Source organism: Symphodus melops (assembly GCF_947650265.1).
Source record: "Symphodus melops genome assembly, chromosome: 9".
Taxonomy (NCBI): domain Eukaryota; kingdom Metazoa; phylum Chordata; class Actinopteri; order Labriformes; family Labridae; genus Symphodus; species Symphodus melops.
Genome location: NC_136699.1, coordinates 953,740 through 971,219, shown reverse-complemented (window position 1 = coordinate 971,219; position 17,480 = coordinate 953,740). Strand labels below are relative to the sequence as shown.

Genomic DNA, 17,480 nt, shown 5'->3' with positions numbered 1-17,480 from the left:
CTGACCTGTTCACACATGCACCAGCATAACTCTGAACTGTTTTTGCACCAATACACCAGGACAAATTCCTTGCATGTGAACACGGTTTCCCTCAGCTGACACCATCAGACTGTCATCCCCTCAACTGTCCGACCCCCCCCTTTCTCTGCACGTGTGAAAGCACTATGTATGCACTACAGGCGGGATTTCATTTTTCACATCTGCTGCCATGTTTTGCACAGAGCCATGACTTATTTTGTGAGAGGAAACTCAGCCCGAGATGCTCATTGGACGTCTCCTGCCGAGTCTACCCAAACCATCTAAGTGGAAGACAGCGTGCTGCTCCCCGGTGGATCACACGAGTCGTGAGCAGAAGGAGTTAAAGTTCTCACGATGGACGGGCTTTTTTTAAGCAGTAACCTGCGGTGCCATCGCTGTTAAACGCAGCTGCTGCAGCGTTAACATTATCCCCATTGTGGCCTGCAAACAGGAAGTGGGCTGTAATAGGTGTAACAGGTGACTGCTGGATTAGCATTGGACATACAGCTCGGAGATTAGCGTTCAGTTTAAAAGGAGTTTTGTATAAAAAAAAGCATCAATCCTCTTACGAGATGTTTCTGTATTTGTTTATATTCTAAACGCTGCTGCTGCTCTTTAAAGTCGACGCTCCTTCAATAAATCACTGTTTGCTTTAAGTGCTTAAAGAAACCCCATTAATTGCAAGATGATAAAAAAAGGCTTTAGAGAGAAAATACTGTGAAGGCTGTGATGATGGACGCTCTGTCTGCAGCTCGATGAGAGCGCCCATCAAAATGATTTAATCTTCAGTCGTGTTAATGACAAAAAGAAGCCGAGATGGCCAGCTTTCCATCCACCTTCATCTTCATCAGTCTTGCTCTCTCTCTTTTTTTCCGATCAAATGCCTCGCTCATTAAAGAGTCCCCGGGTATTGATGCCTGTTTTATCACCACTCCTGGAGCCCATTACAGGCCAGGAGGCTGCTCCGCCGTGTCCCCTGGTGGGGGGTGACACTCTGAATCTCTAATGGGGGAACTGTTTCCACTCCTTCCAAACCGCACGGCGTTTATCGGCACGAGCAGCTCCACTCACTTTCTGTCTGACCCGTATTTTTAGACATGCTCACTCGCCCTCTCTCTCTCTCTCTCTCGTGCTCCAATTCAATCAACCATCGACTCTGAGCAGAGAGCGCGTCGGATCTTCTTCTCTTTATTTAACGTCATTTACTTGATGGAGCAGGAGCAGACTTTGTAATGAACATAATTTGTTTATTACACAATAAACTCTTTTATTTTCCCAACCTAACGCGGCACGTCGAGCTTATTGCACTCGCTGCTGTAGCGAGAGCACGGATAATGTGTTTGAAGGCGCCGCCACAGGATATTCAGAACCCGTCTGGGGAGCGTTAATATACAAGACCCCGGAAAAAAGTAGTTCTTCACTAAATTTCCATAAGCTCAGGATGAACCCGGTGAAATCAGAAGTTGCGTAACGAGTTTGACTCCAGTAAAATAGGTTATGTCTTCTAAAGACGTTAAAGTCATCAGACGCACTCTGTATTTATAACACACTTCTGCAGGGCGCCGATGAGACGCAACAGGCGCAGGCGCTCCCGGGACCGTCCCTGCAGAGTTGTGCAGAGTGGACCATCCTCCTGACAACTCGTCCTTAAAGCGTGCAACACCTTCTGCACCTCCTGCAGATTTCACTCTGTTATTCTGATAAGGACGTTGGGTAGTGAGGAAGCAGGCGGCCATTTAAAAAAAAAAAATTTTTAAAGGAATGCTGCACACGTTTGAGCAGAGCAGGATGAGCAGAGAGCAAAAAAAAAAAAAAAAGATTGAGTGGAGAAATGAACATTGATGGAGCGCAGTGGGAAACATCCGTCAGCCTTGGTTTGTAACTGATGTGGAGTTTGCCCTCGTCCTCCCGGCCAGCTGTGGAATAAGTCCACAGGGCTCATCAAATACAGACGTGGCTCTGTGCGGTCCACAGAGGTCGAGTACAGTTAGAGTCAAACGACCTGTGTGCGCTGAAACATCTGTGACGAAATCAGCTGGATTCAGTTGTTTTCTTTCTTTCAGTTTCCAAACGTGAGACGCAGCGAGCAGCGGAGGGATCCGATGACGTCTTCAGCAGAGCTCGTTAGCGTGTTTCACAAAGATGAAGATTATAGAATCCACATCCAGGATTTAAACGTTGAGCTTTGACTCGTGTCAACACCGGAGAAAAACTTTATTCAGCTCACCGTCAGCCGATCGTCATGTTAGCACACTCGTCAGTTTAATGTGAATAAACAGTCGATGTTAAACAATCAGCCGAATGAAGAAGTTCACATAAGTGATGAAAAGCAGCCTGATCTGCACACGAGCAGCGTGACAGCCTCTCTGATTTATAATTCACAATTGGTGAGATTAAAGCGAGAGAGAGAGAGAGAGAGAGAGAGAGGGGATGAAAAAAAGTTTGATAACTTTAATTTTTAATTATTCATAGGGATGGAATTATTCCTCTCATAATATTGTCACTCTCTGGAGGAGAGTCATTCAACTTTAATAGCGGAGCGAGAGATAATCATTGGGCTTAATTCTGAGTCGGAGTCTTTAGAGGATCAGGTCTCACTTTTATGGCCGGATGCTGAAATGGTTCTGGACTCATCATGAGGGGATTCTTTGTTTGAAAAAATAGAAAACACACCGATTATTCTGTTTGGGGGCGGGGCCGCGGTCGTCTCCCGCTCGCCTCTCCTCCGCCGGTCTGCGTTCACCTTTTTTTTTTTTTTTTTTTTTTTCTGCTCGCAGTCCGACAGAGCAGGATGTTTGTAGTCGGTAACCACGGCAACCACTCGCGTCCACCCTGCTAACTGTGGACGTTTCCTCGACCCTCGTGCAGCTCCGTGCTGCGCGGACACAACGGTTGTTTTTGAAGCGTGTGAAGGAGTGGCGGTTGGCGGCCCACTTCCTTGTTTGAGCGCGGACCGTACTCAAGCACACGTGGATCGTGACCCAGACCCGAGTATGATCCGAGTCTGTTTGTGCTCACACTGATCAAATCAACCGCAGTTTGGCGTGCAGAGTCCTGTTATTGTTTCTTCTTAAACGTCATCGTGAACGGATCAAACGAGACTTCATTATGTTTCCTCACATGAACTTCTTCTCTCCTCGTTTCTCTCTCAAAGTGGGTCACTGTTAAATGTTTAAACATCACACTTTGACTTATGCAATCTGTCTTCATGCTACGACTCCACACACACACACACACACACACACACACACACACACACACAAAGCTTCCCCTTCATTCTAAACACTTCAATTTGACTTTAACACAGGACAGCTGTATGCACTCTTATATATTCATAAACACACTTCCATCCTGTTTATGTCTCACATTGATACAGATAATCATGTGTCATAATATCGGCCGTTGTTATTGGTTGGCTGATTAATCAGTCAGGCTTTTTCCTCCGTCGAGTTCTGGTTCCTTCAGCTGGCGCTTCCTGGTCTGGTTCAGTCGAAGGAGAGACAGGCTTTCTCCCCTCGATCTTTCTCAAAGGACAAAAGGGACTTTTTTTTTTTTTTCCCTCTTCCCCCGGGGCGACAGCGCACTCCCCTGCCAATCAAGAATCAGTGATTGAATTAGTGCCAAGTCCACTAGCTGCCGCTTCCGCTGAACGACCGACAGATCCAGGGTAGAGATTAGGCGAGTGTGAAGTTCACCCTCCATCAGAACCCCTCGCATGCTCCTCTTTTCTCCCAAGCTCTCAAAGGCACCTCAGATGAAGAGAGCTGTTGCCTGACAGGCCCCTGAATCGTCCTGCATGTGCAGAATGCAAACGAGGCAGATGCCCACTTCTTCCTTCCCATCTCTCTCTAGACCAAAAAAAAACAACCCATAGATGCTACGCTTAGGATGCAGCCGCAGTTCTTACACGTTTTCTAAAGAGCTCTTCCAAAGGAGTTAAAATGAGTCGCAAGATAAGAGAGCTGAGATGAAGATGTAGCCTATAGCACAAATATGGTGTCGAGTTTTATAGCCGTAGCTGACAGACAGTAACACTTCCTTTTTCTTCGAGGCGCTGAATCAAGTTTATGTTCTCTCCTTATTTTTTAGGAAAGAAAAGTTTCAGACTAAAACAGACTTTGACTGGATAATCGCTCCTGCTGCATCTTTAACGTCTTGTCCCCAAGCTGCAAATCGTCGTGTTTCTAAACATTCAGAAGTGGTCACCCTTAATAAGCTGTTGTCCATTCCGCCGCTCACGCCTTAAGGCGGCTTCTCCGATGTTTTAAATCCACTACGTCCGATGCCACACAGCTCAGTGTGGTGGAGAGAGCACAAGAAGAAAAGGCTTTAGAGAGCAGAGCAACAAAACACCCTCTGGCTCGACAAACAATTTAGGCGGCTTCAATAATCCAAAATGCTTTCCCCGCTCATCGCCATTCCTCAACATAAAAACAAAGGCTTTGTCTTAAATGTCCAATGGCTCAGCAATGATTTAAGAAGAGAAAGCAGGCGACGATAAAGATGGCGTGTCAGTAAACTAAAAGGCCTTGAGTAAGCCGTTCAGGACAGAGAGGTGTTTTATGGGAGGGTGTTAAAACCCCACATTCTGGTCGGAGTCCTTCAACACGGAGAGAAAAAAAAAATAGTTCATGGAAAATTGATTTTCAGGGAAAAAGTTGTAGAAATCAAAAGCACAATTTCAATTATTTGCTGAAATAGCTTCAGTTTTTTTTTCTTCCATTTATTATGAACAGCGTCTCTTCAAATCTCTTCAGACTGAAGTCTTATTTACACAGGACCCGCCGCCCTCTGCTCGTTTGTTGGAACGGCGAGGAAGCCTGTTTTTTTTCCTTTTTTTTGTTTTGTCAAGTCTGTAATTTATAAAGTCGTCCATATTTCCTCACACACGGCGCTCCTCTGATGATAGTGATCCCGCTCCGAATCAGCATCTCAGTGCTGCTTACGTTTTTTTAAATTAGCTTTTTTCTGCCTAGTATTCTATATAGCGCCGCCTGTCAGTCCCATCTCCATGACAACAGCCCTTTTGACCACGTCCACTGTGTGACAGTACGACACTGCTCGGTCACTTTTTACCGCATGTCTTATATCTGATCCAGAAGCTCCGAAAACACGGGGAATATCGAATATGGAAAAAGAGCGCCGCTCACATCGACGCCTGAAAAGATTTTCAACTCGGCGCAGTTGGCAAAGGAACGCTCTCTACTCTTTGAAAACACTCATAAATGAACACTAGGGGGCCGACACAAGGTCCCTTAGGTAACACACAGGGCGGTTAATACATTTACACTTCCTCATCAAGCCTCTTTGACACACAGCTGGAGCTCATCCATTGGCTGAATGCACAGAAGGAAGAGTGGCGACATTTCTCACAGATTCTGCTCAAGCGTAAACTCCCAGTGGACTTTGTAAGTTAAGGCTAATTCATAGCATGGCTTTAAAGATTATCACGCCTTAAGTGAGGCTCAGAGCGTCTCCACCTCATTGATGCCACACTGAGAAAAGCTGTCGGCAGGTGGATGCATGAACCACCTTTAAGATCTGACAGGCCACTCCCCCCCCCCTCACCAACAAGCCTGAGTGAATTTGAGCATCGGCAACGTCTTCTTTCCGTGTCTTAATAAAGCTCAGAGGATGAATCAGTTTGCTGTTAGAAAGGGAAGATCATCAGTATTTACGTTTGTGTTTGTGTGCACGTCACACTTCAGGTCATCCCTGCATAAGCCAGCGTACTCATTCAAAAACATCTGGACACGCCCATGACTGCAGCTTTTATCTTTTCATCTTTCCTCATAGATATATTTTTGTTTAATTTAATAGAAAAATCATCCAAAAGTTTATTCTCTGATTGTTCTCCCTGATTACTTGGGACCTGACGCTAACGCTCAGGTCTGTTAGTTAGTTTCAGGGCTCAACGTTTAGGAGTCATAAATGAGCTGAATATTTAAAATGGGCTTGGCTCGATGGAGTCATTTGGAAGGTGTTATTTTCTATCTTGCACAAACTGTTTAGGATTAAACATTCCTCCCCAAGTACCAGCCGCCTCACAAACTACACCAGCCAGATTTTTTTCTGTAACTTTCAGAAACACAGAAGGATGGTAAAGCTGTCCAACACGACGCTTAATGCTCGACATTACTAATGATAACACAGACAGCTGTACTGGCACTGTGAGCATTTGCACTGCAAAAAAAAAAAAAAAACGGCAAATGATAATCGCATTTTATGCCATCAGCTGTGGGTAATGTGATACTGGCTGGAATCCCATTACCATCAAAGTTATTATCGACCACTGCTGTGCAAGCAGTGCAAACACAGTCTTAGTGACTGCATAAGAGTTGTACTCTGAGCCAGAAATAAAGGACGGAGAGAGAAAAGAGATAGAGAGAGGAATAAGTTCACTGGGGCTTTTACTGAAAGCCTCTTAGAGTCATTTGAATCATCAAATATCTCATCAGAACTCCCAAGACAAAAAGAGTACCATGAAAAGAGTCTGCATTATTTCTACAAGACGCACAGAGAGAAAATGAAACACCTGCTTACCACTTGGCACACAATCATATGAAGCTACAGAAACAATCTGTGATGGTCTGCTCCTGAATGCTCTGGATCTGATTGGACCAGAGAAGGTAGGCGGGGCTTTGAAGGCCGTTTTGGACGCCCCTGGGTTTGCCAGATATGAGAGCAGTTATCAGGTGAACAGGTGTTGCAGCGATGGAAGCGGGCAGTGGAACTGCTTCAGATAGAAGTGATTGTACCCGAGCTAAAAAGCCTCTGCATGTTTCTAATAAGCTCCAGCAGCAGAAAGCTGCTCAAACTAGGATCAATGTTGGAGATGAAACATGGAGAGAGGTTAGAACGCAGAAAGCTTTACAGACCCATGCAGAGCTGGCTAAACACTGAAGCTACAGTGTCCACCACATGCAGAGCTGGCTAAACACTGAAGCTACAGTGTCTCTACATGCAGAGCTGGCTAAGCACTGAAGCTACAGTGTCCACCACATGCAGAGCTGGCTAAACACTGAAGCTACAGTGTCCACCACATGCTGACCTGTGTGAGAGGAGGGGGTGGAGCCAGAGAGCTCTCTGTGATGATTAGAGTTTAGACTGCAGTGCACATTTTACACACTAGGGGGCAGAGTTATATATTGCTCCTTTAACTAAACAAGCTTTTCTTGTTTTGTTTAGTTTTTTCTTCCAGCTTTATGTGTTGAGCTCTATGCTACAAAGGCTCAGGATTTACTCCCTGTTTTTGTATTGTGACTTCCAAGCATTGATCGTGACATCCAGAGATTGTAAGTGCTTTTCCAGTTCTGGATTCACTGTGCGAGTCTTTATTCTAAAGCCCTTTCATGTCATCCTTTGGAGGACTTCATCTATTTCAAGCTATTTTATGATAGGACTATGGCAATAATTGAAAGATGTTCATTAAAACTAACCCTCCGCTGACCTTCAATCGTTTCAGCACACAGTCACGCTGTGAATGTCTTATATGAGAGCAGGGGAAAAGAAAGCCTACTGTGGTGCCTGCAATAAAGACGCAGGACGAGCTCGGAGGAGGCAAAATAATCTTCTGAACTAATCCGTTTCTCCACCTGATAGGAGGGAATTGTACTCACCGAGAGGTCCGCAGAGCCTCGCTGTAATATGAGCAGATACTATGACAACTGTGAGGCCCGACTGGAGAGTCTCCACTTAAAAAAAGAAATCAATAACTTAATCTCTGGATCTGTCTAAGGAAAGAATATGTGTTTTCAGTGCAGATGTAGTAATTTCTAGAACAAAGACATCTAAACACACCAACACAGAGAGGAATGAACACACACTCTTTAACTCCTCCTCTGAGTGCAGACAGAAATTGTTTTATTCCACACGAGATGTGTACGTCTGTGTGTGTGCACGGCTGCAGCCCTATCCTCCAACAATCAATTTCTTGGAGTGCTGGATGCACTTGAGTGATGGGAGCGCGAAAGTGGTGACACTCAGCCATCAAGCAATGAGAGCATCAAATGATTGCCTCAGAGAAATTGCTGTATCTTCAAATGTCTTTGAGAATATCTTCCCACCCCTGTCTGCTTTCTCCCCCCCCGACTTGCAGCTCACCAATACTTGGAAGAGTTTCCTTTTGACTTATGTTATCAGTTTGTGCTTGGTCGCGCAGCACAGCCTTGTGAAATGGCTGCTCGGTCCTGCAGGATGCCCCACAGTGGAAATTCCATTACCTCTCTTGTAGATCCTAACCTTCGATTTGAAGTCAGCAGAAAACTCTGAAGACCTAACAATGCTAAGTCAACTCTGGGAAATGGAGGTGGCTGCTCGACTGAGCCGAACACTGCAGCTGTCCAAAGGAGCTAAATTAGAGCACTCGTGAGACGCACATAAACATAATCTCTCTTGAGAACCCAAACTAGGTTGTAAAATGACAGAATGGAGGAGGCAAAAAGTCTGGCACACAATGAGGCTTTGGAGGGTTTAGCATGTTACCCTTCCCCTCAATTCTGACATCCAGTAAAGCGGCCTGGCCGTCCTCCATCAGAGGACAACACACAAAGGATTCATTCCCCGGGAATAATGCTTTCTCGACCGCCTTCTGTCATGTGAGCGACAGTAATTAGCAATAAGAGAGAGCGGCCACGGAAGGAAACTGAAGTCCTTGAGATCACTTTAGAGGTTGGCAAAAGCTGACGGACTCCAATTCGAACCTTATTAGTATTTCATTAACACGCCTTTTACCTTGTTCTCTGGTGTCGGCCGGGTAATTAACGCTCTGTCGCTTTCCCTCTCAGACCACTGGAGGCTATTCCTGTGAGTCGATTCCCTCGGTTGGGCTCAGTGGTGCATGGATGGAAAACGCTTCATCCGACTGTTAGACTTCAATCAGTCAGATCAGAGTCTCGTTTTAGGATTTAAGGGTTGGGAGAAGATTTTTAAACAGTCTGAAGAAACCAAAGCTCTCATTGTGTTGTTGTTTGTTCTCCTCAAAGGGCATTACTGTCAAAGTATCGTGCTGTCAGGGCGCCGGTAGTCTAGCGCTTAGTGCGAGCTCACCATGTACGAGGGCTGCGTTTCAGTTGGTAGAATGAAGCATCAGCTGGAAGGTCGGTGGATCGATCCCATCTCCGACAGTGTCCGACGTGTCCTGGGGCAAGACACTTAACCACAAATTAGCTCCGGCGGCGTGTTAATGTTTTCCTTTTGATGGTCACTTTACACTGCAGCCTCTACCATCAGTGCGTGAATGTAGCGTCTGCTAGCGTCTGCTAGCGTCTCTGCTGTCGTTGACATGAGTTTACTGCTCGACGCAACCGGCAAACTTCTCTCTACTATATTTCCCCGTTTGGAGCCGAAAATTGCAAAACAATTGTAACCAGAATATTTGCTTCATCTGCTCGACATGACAGCTTTGCGTGTGAATGATTTTATTTGCACGTCTTTCTTTTTAAAAAAAGAAAAGTAATTCAGAGACTCGCAGTGGACCAAAAGAGCCAGCGGTACTTGAAGCACAATTTGAGAATGAGTGGCGTTGATGAGGTGGCGCCATGTCGCTGTTGGTTTTTCACTCAACTATTTCTAGTATTTGTTTGTTCAGTGGTGTTTATTCAATTAGCCCCGGTACTGTTGGTCCTAATTAAGATGCAAGCCCTGCACACAATTAGTAATTGCTGCCACATCATACTTACACAAATTAACTCTGCTGATGAATTGTGTTATTGTCTGCGATCACTTTGATTGAATTTGCTACTTGAGCCCCATGCAAGGTGCTTATCACTCATAAACCCACAAAATAATTATTCAGGCTTATCTTTATGACCTTTGAATGTAATGTTCTGTACCGCCCCGACTCCCTCTTCCAGGGAAAGTGGCAAAAGAAAATTCAATACTGCCAGTAATGAATGGTAATCAAGTCCCGAGCAGGAAGAATGAATATCAAGCAATCTGCAAGCTCACACATACACACCTTCACACCGCCTTCACCCAATGTCTCCATTCCCTCTTTTCACACTCCATCGCAAAGCGGCCCTCTGAATGATGTATGGGAGTGAAAAGGTATGCGGATGTCATTTTTCAACCCTATACGCTCTCATTCCTTTCTCTCTCTCTCTCTCTCTCTCCGTCAGTTTCGGGCTGCCTGTCTGCAGCTGGGCTGACCAGGGAATCCTATCAAACTGTAAAATGTGGTCCCCAGCATCTATATATTTAATGGGTGAGAGTAAATCCACATGATGTATACGCCCCCCGCCGGACAGAGCGTTTTAGGAAGAGCACTGCACTGATCCACCGCTGACACACGGAGAGAGAGGCCTTAAAATCTCCACTGTAGGTTATTTATGAAACCTTTAACACCAGTGTTTTCTCCTGTTCTAGATTATATCTTTTAAAGGGGACACGTGATGAACCTTTATTAACATTTATCTGGGTAACCTGAGTGTCTGCAGACCCCCAACATGTGAAATAAACACAGCCAGTCCTTTGTTTGTGCTCTGCAGAAATTTACAACACAGAGAAAAATGCTTCGTTTTAAATGTGCCCTCCTTGTGATGTCACAGTGGGATTCTGGTAAAAAAAAAAAAAAAAATCTCCTCTCCTCACCGGGTATCTCCATCCTCAGCCTAGAGCTCAACATCTGCGCAGGTCCGACATTTTTATTCTCGCTAGTGAAGGAGTGATCTTTAAGGGGAAAACTCAGGGGGCGGGGCTAATGCATTTAAAGAGACACACACAGCAAAACGGAGCGTTCTGAGAGAGCTGGTTTCTACAGGGTCACAAACCTCCTCTGCTGCTTGATTCATGTTATATTTGGACCAAAGCTCAGAAACACAGATGATTCATTTAGACCACAGGGGGCGCTGTTGGAAAAGAAGGAGAACATTTCCTCTTTAAGATATCTGTAATGCATGCACAAATATCCTGAAATGGGTTTACCCCATCTGATTCTGAAGAATTAAAATGGACGAATTTTGGTCTTGAAGTGGATTAGAATCACAATTAGACCGGGTATCGGCTACACGTGGGCGGCTGTGGCTCAGTGGTAGAGTCTCATGTCTCAGCCTCATGTTCACTGTTTATTATTCCTGCACAGTGTCACCTCACAAAGGTACACTGGCAGCCTTTGTTCCTCTCCAGCCACTTTGTGTGTACTTAGTGTCGCCGAAAAGCTCTACTTTATTTTCACTTTGGGGCTATATCTTAAATTAGCAAGTGAGAAAAGGGTCGACTCAAAGTAAATACACATTTGATGTTGAGTATTTTTCTGTTGGTATTTCCCCTCTGGGCACTAAAACGTTGTTCTTTCTCCTTCTTCTCTCCCTCTGCTGTCCTTGTTGAAGGTAAGTGAATTTGTTTTCCTCTTATTTAGACGTCTCTATGTACTTTTGTCTTCATTCACTCCATTTCATCCAAATTGCTTTCGGCAAAGAGGAAGCCGCTCTGCACACAGCTCGAGATATCGTCCTATGGAAAACGTCTGAGAGGAAGGCTTCAGTCAAAGAACAAAGGAAGACAAAGTGAACACTTCTCATAATATATTTATTATATTGTTAGAAAAAGTCACAGGGTTCTTTTCTCTCGGTATGTGTAGTGAGGTGAGGGGACTTTATTGGTACACATTGTCAGCGAGTGAGGCCGAGTCCATGGGCGGGAAGAAGTTTTCCTCTCAAGAACATCTTCATTGACACAGAAGAGACCGTTACATGAGCACGCCAAGGCAACAACGATGATAAATCGTTCTCGCCGTTCCTCGGCAAATGATCATTTAATTTACGACGGAGCTTTTTCAAAGTCCTGCTTGTGTATGAAAAGAATGCAGAGAAAAAAAAATACCCGCCTACGTGTGGATGACGCCGGATTCTGCGTCCTTTTACACACAAACGACAGCACAAAAACAGAATGAAGTGAGAACAGCTGCTGAGCCACGTGAGCGTCTCTGGGCGTGTGGGTGCAAAGAGGCTAGCAGGTGAAGTCTATCGAACTAACGAGTGACAGAGTGCAACAACAACCAATCAAGGGAAAGGAGAAGCAGGAAGTGAACGGAACAATAATTAGCTTTACTACAGGCCTCATATTTAAATCAAAGTGCACGACTTGATTGTTAGGACACGCTGCTGCAGCTGAAGTGACTCAGAACAGCTGCTTGGTGCGTTGCAGAGATAAATGTGTCGCCACCCGGTATCTGACTTGTTGACGTTCCCTCCTTTACCTGTTGTTGTTTCTCGCCGCCGTGTGTGGCGTCTCAGTTAAACCTTCATGAAAGAACCTCATCCTCCGCGAGGAGGAAACAACTTGCTCTCCTGTTGCCATGGAGACCGTTGTATGTGTTCCAAGTGCAGCAGCAGCAGCAGCAGCAGTCAGTGTTTAGATATGTAACAGCTCTGATGCTCTGTGATGTTTGCCTGTATGAGGAGGTTAATTAACAACTTAATGATACAAAGGGATGGCTGGGTTAGCTTTTATTGGACTGTAATTATTGTTGCAGAACAATAAGGATTTATTGCCGAGCTTGAACCCATTAAAGCGGAAGACTTCCATCCGTGTTTGGATGCACAGTCGAACAAACACCTTCACGTTGAAGCTCCGTCTGTGAATCTGTGGAAGGATGACTGCACGCCTGTGTCGAAGCTTCGCTTGGATTTCCCACAAAAAAAAAAAAAAGGTGATTAGGATTCTGAGCAGTTTGCTCCGGGAGCGTGTTCCACTCTGTTCTAGGGAGAAAGGTGGATGTCGGAGTTGTTCTCGTGTTGTATAGTAAGCCGAGGTTGAGACAGGGCTTTTCAAGGATAGACGAGGAAGCCTTTCCTCCCGTTCGCTTGATGTATTTCAGCTTTGCCGTTTCTGCTCCTATATCACACCGTAGGATCTACCAAGGAGGCGACCTGAGAACGTTTCCTGTGATTCTTTGTAAATAGACGGCTTTTACTAATCAGTCTAAAGAAACAAACAAGCATCATGTTTTAACAGGCGATGCATTGAATTACAAATTGGGGTAAAAAGCTTAAAGCAGAAATGAGCGAAGGAGATCAAGTTTACAGTTTTGGACTGTTTACACCCGCAGTGCGAGCAGAAAGCATCTGTTCTCCGGTAATGAATTCAGACCCTTGCCCCCTTCCCTGTCTATCTAGGCCAGGAAACTGCTAGAAGGACTTATTTGCTCTACCTGAGTTTCTCTGGGTTTATCTGCAGCAGTGTCTCCCCAAAGCAGACCTAATCTAGGAGGCTGACCCGCACTGCCCCAGGCTAGATCAAACTTAGGTCCGAAGCCACGGCTCTCCCACAGTCCCAGCTATGCCCCCCTTTGATTGTCCGAGGCCCAAATCCTTTAAATGTCGGGCAGACTTTGAGAGACACTGCAGCTCATGAGGAGAAGCAGCCACTCGCTGTGAGCTTTACGCTCTCCGGGGAAAAGCAGTGTCCCACTTTCAGAGAAAGGGGGGAGAGTATACCTTCTTCACATGCTTTTTTTTTTTCCTTTCCGGGCACCACTCAGAGGCTGTGACAGCAGGTACGAGGACATTCATGGTCCCAAATGGTTTTGTGAATGCGGAGAAGTGGCCTCCGTCTTCCTTCCTCCTGTCTCATGCATCACACTTGTGAAGTGATGGAGGCCGGGGGGTTGGATCCGAGGGGAGATCAGTGCACTGTGCGAGGTGCTGGAACACACTGCACCAGTATTACACCGCAACCAGCGAGAGCTCACACGCCGCCGTGTTGTGTTTCTGTTTAATGAATGAGCGTTTGTCATAACGATGTAATCTGCATATGTTTTGAATTAAACAGGAGATGTCTTTTCTATGTCGAAACGTTTAGACAGACAGCTCTGATGTATGCACGTCCACACCTTTAATTTAAGGCTGCACACCTCCAGATGTGGATGATCGCACAAACAGCCAGAGGTTCATCCTGTCTCTATTCAGAGTGGATCTTCCTCTTAAGTCACTCTTTTAGGGGACACGTGAGGCCGCACAGAGAGCTTGAGCAGAACTCTTTTGAAGAACAATTTCGGGGCCGACGACGACTCAGAATTGGATAAATGTTTCATTGCCATCCCACGACAGGGAGAGGGAGAATTTCCTGGGTGTCGAAGTGGAAGAGAAGGGACCGGGCGGCTGACGGAGATGAGGTGAGAGAAGATATGATGCATTGCAAACAGTCAGGGAGAAATGGAAATAGAGAATGACGCAGAGATAGTGTGTGTGTGTGTGAAAGATGAAACCAAGAAAGGGGAAAAGGCAGGGATTATAGCGACAATGACAAGCATATTGTGCGAAGAAAGATGAATGAAAGGAAGAATGACTAATGGAACAGTGGTGGGTATAAAGACAGGGAGAAGTTTCCTCAGGCTTCACTGTAAAGGACTGCAGATGTCAACAAGCACAATGTAACTGATAGCTGATTGGTTGTAACTGAGTTAATGATGTGCAAAGGGACTTTGGAGTCATGGATCATTCTGGAGCATTAGCATAGATTGCTGTTTTGTCAAAGGCTCTTTGGGTATTTAGTAAAGCGCTATATAAAAGAACTGTATTATTATTGTTATATGAGCTCCACTCATAGGATCGTTCATGATGCACACTGGGAGTCTCTGATTTTTTAATTTGCAGTTCTGATTAAGTTGATCAGTGAAGCTGTGATGGCAAAGGTTCACAATTTTTTTTGCATTTGTGGCTCCAAACGGGGAAAAGTGCGGCGGATACATCGAGCAGCTGAACAGAAAACTGAAGGTAGCGAAAGTCAACTCAGTCAACCTGCTAGCAAACAAATGACGCTCAAGAGTCAGAAAATGTGACTTAAGCCAAACCCAGTTTGAACTTTGAGCAAACAAACTGAACAGTTTTTGGAGCCGAGCAGAGTGAGCGCAGGCCGCAGCGTGTCGTGAGCATATCAGGAGTATTATGGCCTCCAGTGTTTACTCAGTATGTGGTGAAATGACCTTGTCACTAAATATATTAAAATGTGTTCTGTGTTGGTCCTCATTGTGAAAAGGGAAAATATCTCTATATTCCAAATCCAGATATTTAGCTACTCGTGCAGCTGCTTTGTTTTATTAGAGCTCAGCTGAGAATGTCTTAAAATACGATGTCACTGCAGAGGAAGGTCTCTCAGCATGTGGTCTTCAACAACATGAGTACATGTGGTTTATGAGGCGAGGGTTTAACCCCTCAGCATCATTTTATTTTTCCCTTTGAATCTGCATCCTCTCACGGTGGGGAAAACCGGAAGAAGCCCAGCGGTTCCTCTCTTTTTATCTTTCTCCCTTCCTCCTCTCGTCTGAGAGAAATCTCGATCTGAAGTAGGTTAGCACTCGGCGCTCGCACAAGGGAGGAAATTGAAATGCTGAAATACGAAGTATCTCGGGAGAAGATGGAGGAGCCATAACCGGGACAAAATTGCCCCGCCATGATGAGAAGGAGAGACATATCTGCTCGGACACAGGGGAGTTCCTCGACTAGCCAATCGCAATGGCGTGTTGCACTCCTTTATTCCTTATTCCCATCTTGGTTTAACACCACCTCCTGCCTTATGAATGCCTCTCTTATTTTTTCTTTGCTTGTTGTACCCACAGCCCCTGTTAAAATTACATTGTCACACTAACGGGTGGACTGGTTTCTGAGTGTTGGGATTTAATACACTCCCGAATGAAATGGGCATCGTGCAGCCAGGCCGTGCTCTGTTCTTATGAGAGATTACTCCTGGGACTCTGATCAGGCAACAAGAATTCAACCTGCATCTTCACAGCTCACACACACACACACACACACACACACACACACACACACACACACACACTGTCGTACTTCAATTCAACCTAACCTCATCCTCCACCTCTCCTTTAATATAGTGCTCCCTTGTGGCACATCTTCTCTATTTGTTTTGTCACACTGCATCACTTTCTGCCTCCTCCCCTCCAAACACTTTACAGCACAACATGAGCTCCCCATTTTTCCACACTGATAATAATTCAAATTTTATACTGAGGTGTTTTACACCCGCTGCTCAAATTGGATAAAAAAAAACACCCCCAAAAAAACCCAATGAACAGTTCCGAGGGAATCCACATCTCGAAAGCCATTTGATCAGTATTTGAAAGACACATGTGGAGATGTGGTGACAATGATATTTACGCTCCGGCTGCGTAGCAAATAGCTTGTTGTTTTATGAGAGAGTGAAAAAGACATGGGAGAGTGACACAGGCAGTCTCAATTCAATAACCCACAGGATGCCGCAGGTCTGACTCTCATGGGGTTCTTAAGGGTTGTCACTGTACTGAATACAAAGCCGGGCCTGTCTGCTGTCAAATCATCTGCTCAACTCAAGTGCACGCGGTGGAGTTTTTCTTGTTACCACGGGAACAACTTCTAAATATATCAAGCCTCCTTTTTTTAAGTTTTCAGTGTGGACCAAACACCATGTCACAAGACGATCGAAGGTTCAATTTCATCGTGTTGATTTTCTGCCTCCTGTAAGTTTTAAAGGTCACATGTTAGGCTAAATCCTCTTCACCATCTTTCTCTGACTCCACTCTGTCTACAAACACCTACAAACACCTAGTACACCCGAGGCCTTCCAGAGAGGGGGCGTGGTCAGACACAGCTCATTTACATATTTAAAGCTACAGACACAGAAACAGCCTGTTCTGAGCAGGGCTGAAATAGAGGGTGGATTGGGGCACTGAATGGTTGATAAATACGGGCCCTTTAAAAATCCTTGTGCACATCGCACAACATCGTCACAGGCATGAAGACTGCTTGTTCCATTACCTCAAGACGCCTGAACTAAACACATAATGTCCCTTACACAATCACGCCTGTGCAGCCCAGAGAAGCAGGTTGGTTTGTGAGCCATGCCAGCACACCCAAAGAATATTGTAGGAAGACTGTACTGACTGTCTATACTTTAAGAAAGTTGCATGAAGGCAAGATTATTAAACTTCGAAATCAAATATTCCACATCCAGGTATGCATCTGCCTGTCAAAGGAATAGGCTGCAGAGATGGTGCTATAAATACTTTAAGGAGCACAATGTAAGATTCAGAGGCATAAGGTCAAGGAGAGGTTTAGGATTGTCATCCTTCGAAGTTTGTAGAAGAACTTAGGAAACCGTGAAAGGCTCACACTAGAGCCAGTCTTCTGTCTGATGTTGACTAAAGCTGCAACATGGCCGACTCTGCTCCTTCTCTTTACGAACTGAGTCTTGCAGTAAATGCACCACAATTTTTTATTCCAGGCAGTTATGTCATTATTAAAACATTCGTATGAATAGCGTATCTCCCCACTGAATCGGTGGGCCTTCAACTCTGTTGTTAAGCGTTGGGAAAGCAGCCGCATCCATTTAATAACACTGTGTTTCACAGATTCTCTCTTTGCATATATTCACACTCGAAAGTAGTCGAGGGACAATTAGCAAATGATCAGAATTGGCTCCTCGATACTTTAGCACGCCGCTCTCTCTAAAGGAAGAGGAGCACGGAG

General features: G+C 45.1%; 1 protein-coding gene across 6 annotated transcripts in view; it reads left to right on the top strand.

The window, feature by feature from the left end:
- The window catches only part of lingo2 (leucine rich repeat and Ig domain containing 2), a 196,190-nt gene that overhangs the window by 143,316 nt on the left and 35,394 nt on the right, over positions 1-17,480 (top strand). The window contains exon 5 of one of the 6 annotated variants that reach the window (XR_013779836.1): positions 11,346-11,881. The exons of the other annotated variants lie outside the window; for them this stretch is intronic. The gene's annotated coding sequence lies outside the window, so the exon portion shown is untranslated. Of the gene's footprint in view, positions 1-11,345; positions 11,882-17,480 lie in introns of those variants that run through there. 6 annotated transcript variants of the gene reach the window in all.